This window comes from Salvelinus sp. IW2-2015, linkage group LG4q.2 (assembly GCF_002910315.2).
Source record: "Salvelinus sp. IW2-2015 linkage group LG4q.2, ASM291031v2, whole genome shotgun sequence".
Lineage (NCBI taxonomy): Eukaryota > Metazoa > Chordata > Actinopteri > Salmoniformes > Salmonidae > Salvelinus > Salvelinus sp. IW2-2015.
The window spans coordinates 8,115,797-8,123,038 of NC_036843.1; the positions used below are offsets into that span (position 1 = coordinate 8,115,797).

General features: G+C 42.6%; 1 long non-coding RNA gene across 2 annotated transcripts; it reads right to left on the minus strand.

The window, feature by feature from the left end:
* Positions 1-906: 906 nt before the first annotated feature.
* LOC111963221 (uncharacterized) lies at positions 907-3,486 on the minus strand. 2 transcript variants are annotated; one of them, XR_011479777.1, is made up of 3 exons: positions 3,027-3,486; positions 2,827-2,990; positions 907-2,440 (listed from the first exon to the last, which is right to left on the minus strand). It is a non-coding gene; the product is annotated as an uncharacterized lncRNA (long non-coding RNA). The 2 variants fall into 2 exon arrangements; XR_002877237.2 differs by having other exon boundaries at positions 907-2,145; positions 2,237-2,440; positions 2,827-3,486.
* Positions 3,487-7,242: the final 3,756 nt, after the last annotated feature.

The following is a 7,242-nucleotide window of genomic DNA, read 5'->3' on the forward strand; positions in this document are numbered from 1 at the left end:
CAGTCAAACAGTCTGGCCGTGTGAGAAGTGCCACTATAGTGAGGGGCATCTTACCGGTTTGGTCAGTGCAGCATGAGGTTAAAGTTCATCCTCTGTCGGTGAGTGTAATTAAGTTAAGTTTGAGCATCTTAGCAATGCAATGTGTTCTATACCGCTGTCAACATCTTATAAGGAAGAGCCACTTAATCAGTATATTAATCATTAACCATATTACCCGGATACCAGACTTAGATAGTGATATCTCAGTTCTAGAATGTTGTCATTGAGAATGAATCAAAACATCTATTGACATTCAGAATTGACTTTGTTTAGACATCCAGCCTGTATGTAGTTTCATAACCGGAGACAAATCTTCAAAGGCACAGTTATTTATTTATTTATTTCGCAGTGGTACATGCGTTCATACAGTCTATTTATAGGATCCTTCCACTATATGATTGATGCCAAATGATAAAATCCCAAGTTATCAATTAAAAGTTTATGGAAACCTGCACTGCAATTCAGTTTATTAAATATTTACAGCTGTAATGTCATTAATCAAATCAAACTATTTATATATCACATTTCTTACAACGAATGCATTTCAAGGTCTTTAAAGTCATGTATTGAAAGGCATGTGGCAGGGGATCTCTCTACCACATGTAACACTTAACATCCTTCATCTTGGCAGTCTCTATAGGTAACCAGGGGACTCTCTCTACAACATGTAACACTTAACATCCTTCATCTTGGCAGGTCTCTATAGGTAACCAGGGGACTCTCTCTACCACATGTAACACTTAACATCCTTCATCTTGGCAGGTCTCTATAGGTAACCAGGGGACTCTCTCTACCACATGTAACACTTACATCCTTCATCTTGGCAGGTCTCATAGGTAACCAGGGACTCTCTCCTAACACATGCGAATGCCTCCGTTTGGAGCTCATAAGTGTAGCTATGAAGCCTATTTTGGCGGTTCACAATATCGGCCGTAAGGACGTGGAATGCGAGTGGAGGAAGCCAGCCTGCCCAACGAGGCAGTCAGTGGAGGACCTGTACCCAGTCGAGAGACTTCAAACCTCTGTCCCGACAGCCCACAGAGGGATCTTCAATGGCTAAGGAACCATCTCCGTGGCAGGTTCAGTGGAATAGCATGTCTCCTTGAACTTGAGCCAGAACAACCGCTACCCTCCCTGTGATCCCTGTCTGTACCGGCATTGTTTAAAAAATTTAGAAACAAGGGCACGCAGGCATCCTGGCTGGCATGACGCTGTTGGTGGAGCAGCAGCAGGCTATACGGCAGGCAACAGTTAGACAGCGCATCAACCCCAACTGGCACACCATGAGGAGGGAAGTTGACAGCCAGCAATTATGGAGAGCATGGTTAGGGCAAGCGCGTTACTACATGGCTGCTACAAAGGGTTCTTCAAGATCGTCATTGGATGGGGTGCTGTCTCTAAAGTGGGGCACAGATAACGAAGAGGATGGCATCAAGGCATTCAAAATGGCTACAGGGATGGATGTGCAGGAGTCAGGCTTTGGGTCGGGGGCTCCTACTGGTGTGCCACAGCAGTGGTGGAGTCAAGTGTCCCTATGGTGCAAGGGACCTTACCATTGGAGAGGCAGTTAAGTCGAAGGATTTTTATATGAAGGAGGGAGGGAAGACCTCCTCACTGGCACCAGGTCAAAGGTCAGCTCCACATCACAGGAAGGAACACCTGCTAAACTAAAGTAATGAGGTTAACATAAGTTCAATCACAAAGGCTGGTCTGAGTGCATCTCCTCAGTTTCATTCAGAAGTACGACACAATTCACATTGCATTTTATCATGGGCTCAGTGGGAATTTATATTTGTGATGTTAAATTATGAGTGAGAGAGCACATCACTTCCAGCAGATCTCCTTGCTGAGGTGGTGTTGATCATGCACTGCTTGTCGTGGTGAGCCTGATGTTCCACATGTCACGCCTCATGTCTAAAACATGGGAAAAGGAGACATAAAAGTAAAAATGTTGATGCATCTACAAATGCAATGTTTTACACAATATTGTATCATATTTGTCTGTCCGTCCACAGGCTCGATGTGCTGTACAAATGGACACTCCTGCTCGGATCACACTGGTACAGGATGTCCATGCACCAGATTGTCTGAGAGATCCACTCCTGACTGGAAAAACAGAGACATTTGGTCATTTTCAATGCTGTATCACCATCTTTATCTGGACAGAAAATGCATTGTTTATCATTTTTTTAAACACCTTGGACAATTTGACAAGCAGTCTCTCAACAACCAATCCTCATGCCTCATTGTTTGTTCTTGTTTCCCAATCAACCATCTGGATCTTCCACTTCTGCCATGGTGGAGAGCTACCTTTTCTGGTAAATACAGGGCCATTTCTCTTTCCCACTGGAAAATGGCAGCTACAGACCTGAGTGTTGTCACTGGGTTCCGGTCCACCCATCTGTAAGAGAAAAAAAAAAAAGTTGCTAGCTAAGTTGATTACTAAAATTGTAACATCTATATTAAAATACCATAACCCACAGACTTGACTAAGGATTTGGGGCACTGGCCAGCAGACCACGATTTGTACTAGCCCAGGAAACATGCAGGTCCTAAATCTGTGGCATGTTTGAAAAGGCTAAATGTCACTGCTGTGTCAGGCTAGTTTGGCACATTATTTACTAGCCCAGTCTGAAAAGTACTAGCCTCGGGCTAGCTTAATTTCCATCCCTGCTGGTGACTTCACAGGTCATTTGATTAGTCATGTACAACAAATCCATGTGTTTTCTATGGGAAAACATTGCGACAACAAGTCCTTTGTGAGCCAGCTAGTTAACRTCAGCTCACCGTTCGTGTAAGTTAGTCACTTTTCCACGCGGTGATGTACTAGGCAATGTTAGTCCATCAGGGCATGGATATTTATCTAACGTTTAGCTWGCTAGTTAAACGTTAGCTCATCGTTCGTGTAGTCAGACGATAATCGCCAACGTTAAATGATCTTCCCTTGACCCCTACCGAAAAATGAATGGTGCAAAAACGATTGGAACCATTTCCGTGGTTTACGGGTATTATGACTCAAACTGTGGTATTCCTGCTTTGATTATTTATGACCAACAACAAACTACATGCGCCATGTTCCACTCTCCTGAAAAGCAAGAGCAGCAGCARCATAAATTATCACATTTCTCTCTCTCAACTGCAGCAGTCACGTTCGGATCTGTACCGCCCTACAGACAAGTCAGTTAAAATTACACATACTCGTGAAAATCAGATCCGACCCAGACCCATGACATTATTTATAATTCTGTATTCGGACSTGTCTCGGGTATTTGGGTGTAGGTGGATCCTTGAAGCCATCAACCACCTATTGTGTTCACATCTTGGGTMATATGAATAAGACAGGTCCCCATTATGAAAGCCATCAATTACCATAGGACTATTGTGAATAAAATATTTCAAGAACAATATTTAATCAATCTCTTCTTTTCTATAAAAGTATTCTACTCTCAACTCNCAGATCTCCTTGCTGAGGGTGGTGTTGATCATGCACTGCTTGTCGTGGGGTGAGCCTGATGTTCCACATGTCACGCCTCATGTCTAAAACATGGGGAAAAGGGGACATAAAGTAAAAATGTTGATGCATCTACAAATGCAATGTTTTACACAATATTGTATCATATTTGTCTGTCCGTCCACAGGCTCGATGTGCTGTACAAATGGACACTCCTGCTCGGATCACACTGGTACTAGATGTCCATGCACCAAATTGTCTGAGAGATGCACTCCTGTTGGACTAGAAAACAGAGACATTTGGTCATTTTCAATGCTGTATCACCATCTTTATCTGGACAGAAAATGCATTGTTTATCTTTTTTTTTAAACACCTTGGACAATTTGACAAGCAGTCCTTCAACAACCAATCCTCATGCCTCATTTTTTGTTCTTGTTTCCCAATCAACCATCTGGATCTTCCACTTCTGCCATGGTGGATGAGCTACCTTTTCTGGTAAATACAGGGCCATTTCTCTTTCCCACTGGAAAATGGCAGCTACAGACCTGAGTGTTTGTCACTTGTGCACACACCTACACTACACACACACCTACACAAGCAGCAGTTTGTCCGGTCCAGTGATCCACATCTGTAAGGAGAAAAAGAAGTAAGAGAGTCTGCTAGCTGAAGTATATCTACTTATCAAGATTGTATAGACGATAGGCATCTTAGTTGAATAAAGTACACTAACACTCCATTCGCACTCGTACTAGGGAATGTGGGCCAACTGAGCCAGCACTAGATCCACAGCTTTTATTTGTATACGCACCAGGAAACTGCAGCCTGTCCTATATCTGCTGAAGCATGTCGAAATAGTGCTACACTATGTCACTATTGCTGTGTCAGGCGGCTTAGTTTGGTTCACTCACTATTATTTATAGTCATTTACATCTCAGTTTCTGGAAGTACTGAACCAGTCAAGGCTACAGCTTTAATTGTCAACTGACTCCTGCAGGTAGACAGTATCACACGTGTTCTATGGAATGATTAGGGCAGTACAAAAATGCAATTAAGACGATTGTTTTGATGTTTCTAATGGGAAAACCATTGCGAACCACTAATGTGCCATATTGTGAGTGAATGTTGTGTACAGCTAGTTAACATCGAGCTCAAGGGCGTTCGGTGAGGTTGACGTTCTCACTTCAACGTCTGGGTGATGTACTCTAGGACATGTAAAGTCTATAGACGTGGCACCATCAAGAGCTATGCGATTATATATATATACACGTTTAGGGATAGCTAGCGTATTGATTAGAACGTATTAGCTACTATCGTTCGTCGTAGTCCAGACGATAATCGCCCAACGTTATATTGAATCGTTAGATCACCTGCCCCGCAGACTAGGCATCGAGTACAATCCTGATCTTTTTACCCGGGTCATTCATGCTACAAGTGAAGAATGTGGTATTCTCGATTTCAGACTCTGATCCCTTACTGTTTATTCCGCATTTCTTCAACAGCATACGCAATGCGCTCTGAACTCTGTGCATTCTTAGACTGCTGCGTCATTTTTGAAAATCACATCTTGAGCATCGTCACTCGGAAAGCAAGAGCTATATGCAGCAGTCATCAGAGAGCTCCTAGACATATTGCATACTCACTCCAAACTGCAAGGACATGTGCACGAGGACCAGCTAGAGCATGAATAACAGAATTATTGAATCGGACAGTATTTCGGCAATCTGGTACTGCTTCGTAGCTCAAATAAGTCTAGTATAAAAGTGTATTCACATCACGCGATAGAGAACAACTCAGAGACAGTAATCCGATACGACCACGACCCATTGAGAATTACTTATAGTATGCTAGTAATAATACGCTGGTCTAGCGTGGTCATCGGTATTTGGTGAAGAGGTGGATCAGCATACATCAACCTGACGTGAATTTAGGTATTGTGGCAACTTCTTGGAGACGTATCGAAAGACAGGTGCCATTCTGAAAGCCATCATTACCATAGATGGACTATTGTGGAATAAAATATTTAAGAACAGATATTTAATCGATCTCTTCTTTTCTATATATAAGTATTTAGGCTACTCACAACGGCTACAGTAGAACTGAGACGACGATAGGCATACGTGAATGGTCTATCTGGTACCCTCAGTCCGGTGGAATCTGGTCCATGCTCAACTAGCGCTGCGTCAGTTATAACATGCTCAACCTGTTGGGATTCAATTATCAAGTGGGAGTGAGTAGTAGTATACTGTGACACATCCACTGGACTGCTGTCTAAATTACCGGCTGTAGAAATTTTGCAGACATCTAACACATCGTTGTTTCGCACACAACAAGCAACGATACGCTTCTTGTCACCTGAGAGCGTCATGTATCGGTTGCTCACGAATTCTGGTCACCAATAAACTAATTCATTTTTGCTTACGGATGAGGTTTATATGATGAACATAGGTTTTCGTTAATGCCTAAAGGTTGTTAGGGAAGTGTAATTTTCTATGAAGTATACATAGGCGGCCACCGAGTCAGTGCAAACAGCACGAGCAGAACAATTGCGTAAAGTAGACTGATAGCTGATACTCAGCGAACTTCTGTTCTCTGAGGCTGGTGTATACTAGCAGTATTCACTGACAGCAATGAGCAGCTCAGTAAGTACCCGTATAGCCATCGCTCTTCGAGAATCGGTACATGATGAATGACCGGCGGTTGTCACAGCTAATACAGCACCTGCTACTCATTCATTCGATAGAGTAGATCATCGAGCGTGTTAATCGATCAACACTAAATCAGCGATCGTGTCCTATGTATCCACAATCCAAAGAAAGGTTAAGCGGGATCTAGACCACCCGCTGCCGCTTTGTGGACAACGACTCCATTGTTATGGCGGAGGACATATATCGTGTCATTATATCCAAATCTTCGGTGTGGTCAAGATGGGAAGAATTTCACTTCCTGTATGTAACGGGTGTATTCACAACATAATCAAACGGAACGAAATGGACAGCGACCTAATTGAATTTGCCAATAGAACTCGTTTTCTTTGCAAATGTTTCCGTTTTGAGTAAATGGTTTCCGTTGCAAAACGTTTTGGACTAATGATTACACCTGGTACCGACACAGAGACACACCTGTGAAATGGAAAGATTTGTGATAGTTTGTATAGAATAATCGACGACAGATAGAATTTACAGGTGAACATTTTTGTTAATTCCAAGTGTTGTTTTTGAAAAATATGGACCTATAAAGTTACAGAAGAGATAGATATTGGATTATTAATTTGCTACTCTTGACGTAATTCGTAGGCTACCTTTGAAATCAGGGAGAGAGAGAGACGACCGCTGACAAAAGTCCTACGTTTGTCTATAAATTATTGTGTGTGTGTGTGATATGTTATCTTATTTAGCTCATGTTACGACTACTTAAGAAACAATTTTCATTTTAATAATTGATAATGTTACAGTCACAACGCGCATGTCGCAGGCTCTCATGTCTAGTAACAGCGCTCACGGAGGGCTCTGTCTGCATTATCTGCTGTCTGTCTGTCTGTCTGCCGGAGGCAGACAGGCACAGTAAATTTTCAGACATGTTGTTCCGTTAGTATTTGTAGACAATGTTCGCTTCTATCACGTCAGTCCTGTGTTTATCAGATATCCGCATGCCGCTGATTGTATGGATGTGTGGCGAAACATGTTCCTGACATGTTTTAGAAGACCTCTCCCAAATTGGATTTGTTTAATTGGCGAGACTGCGGTTACGAGCTG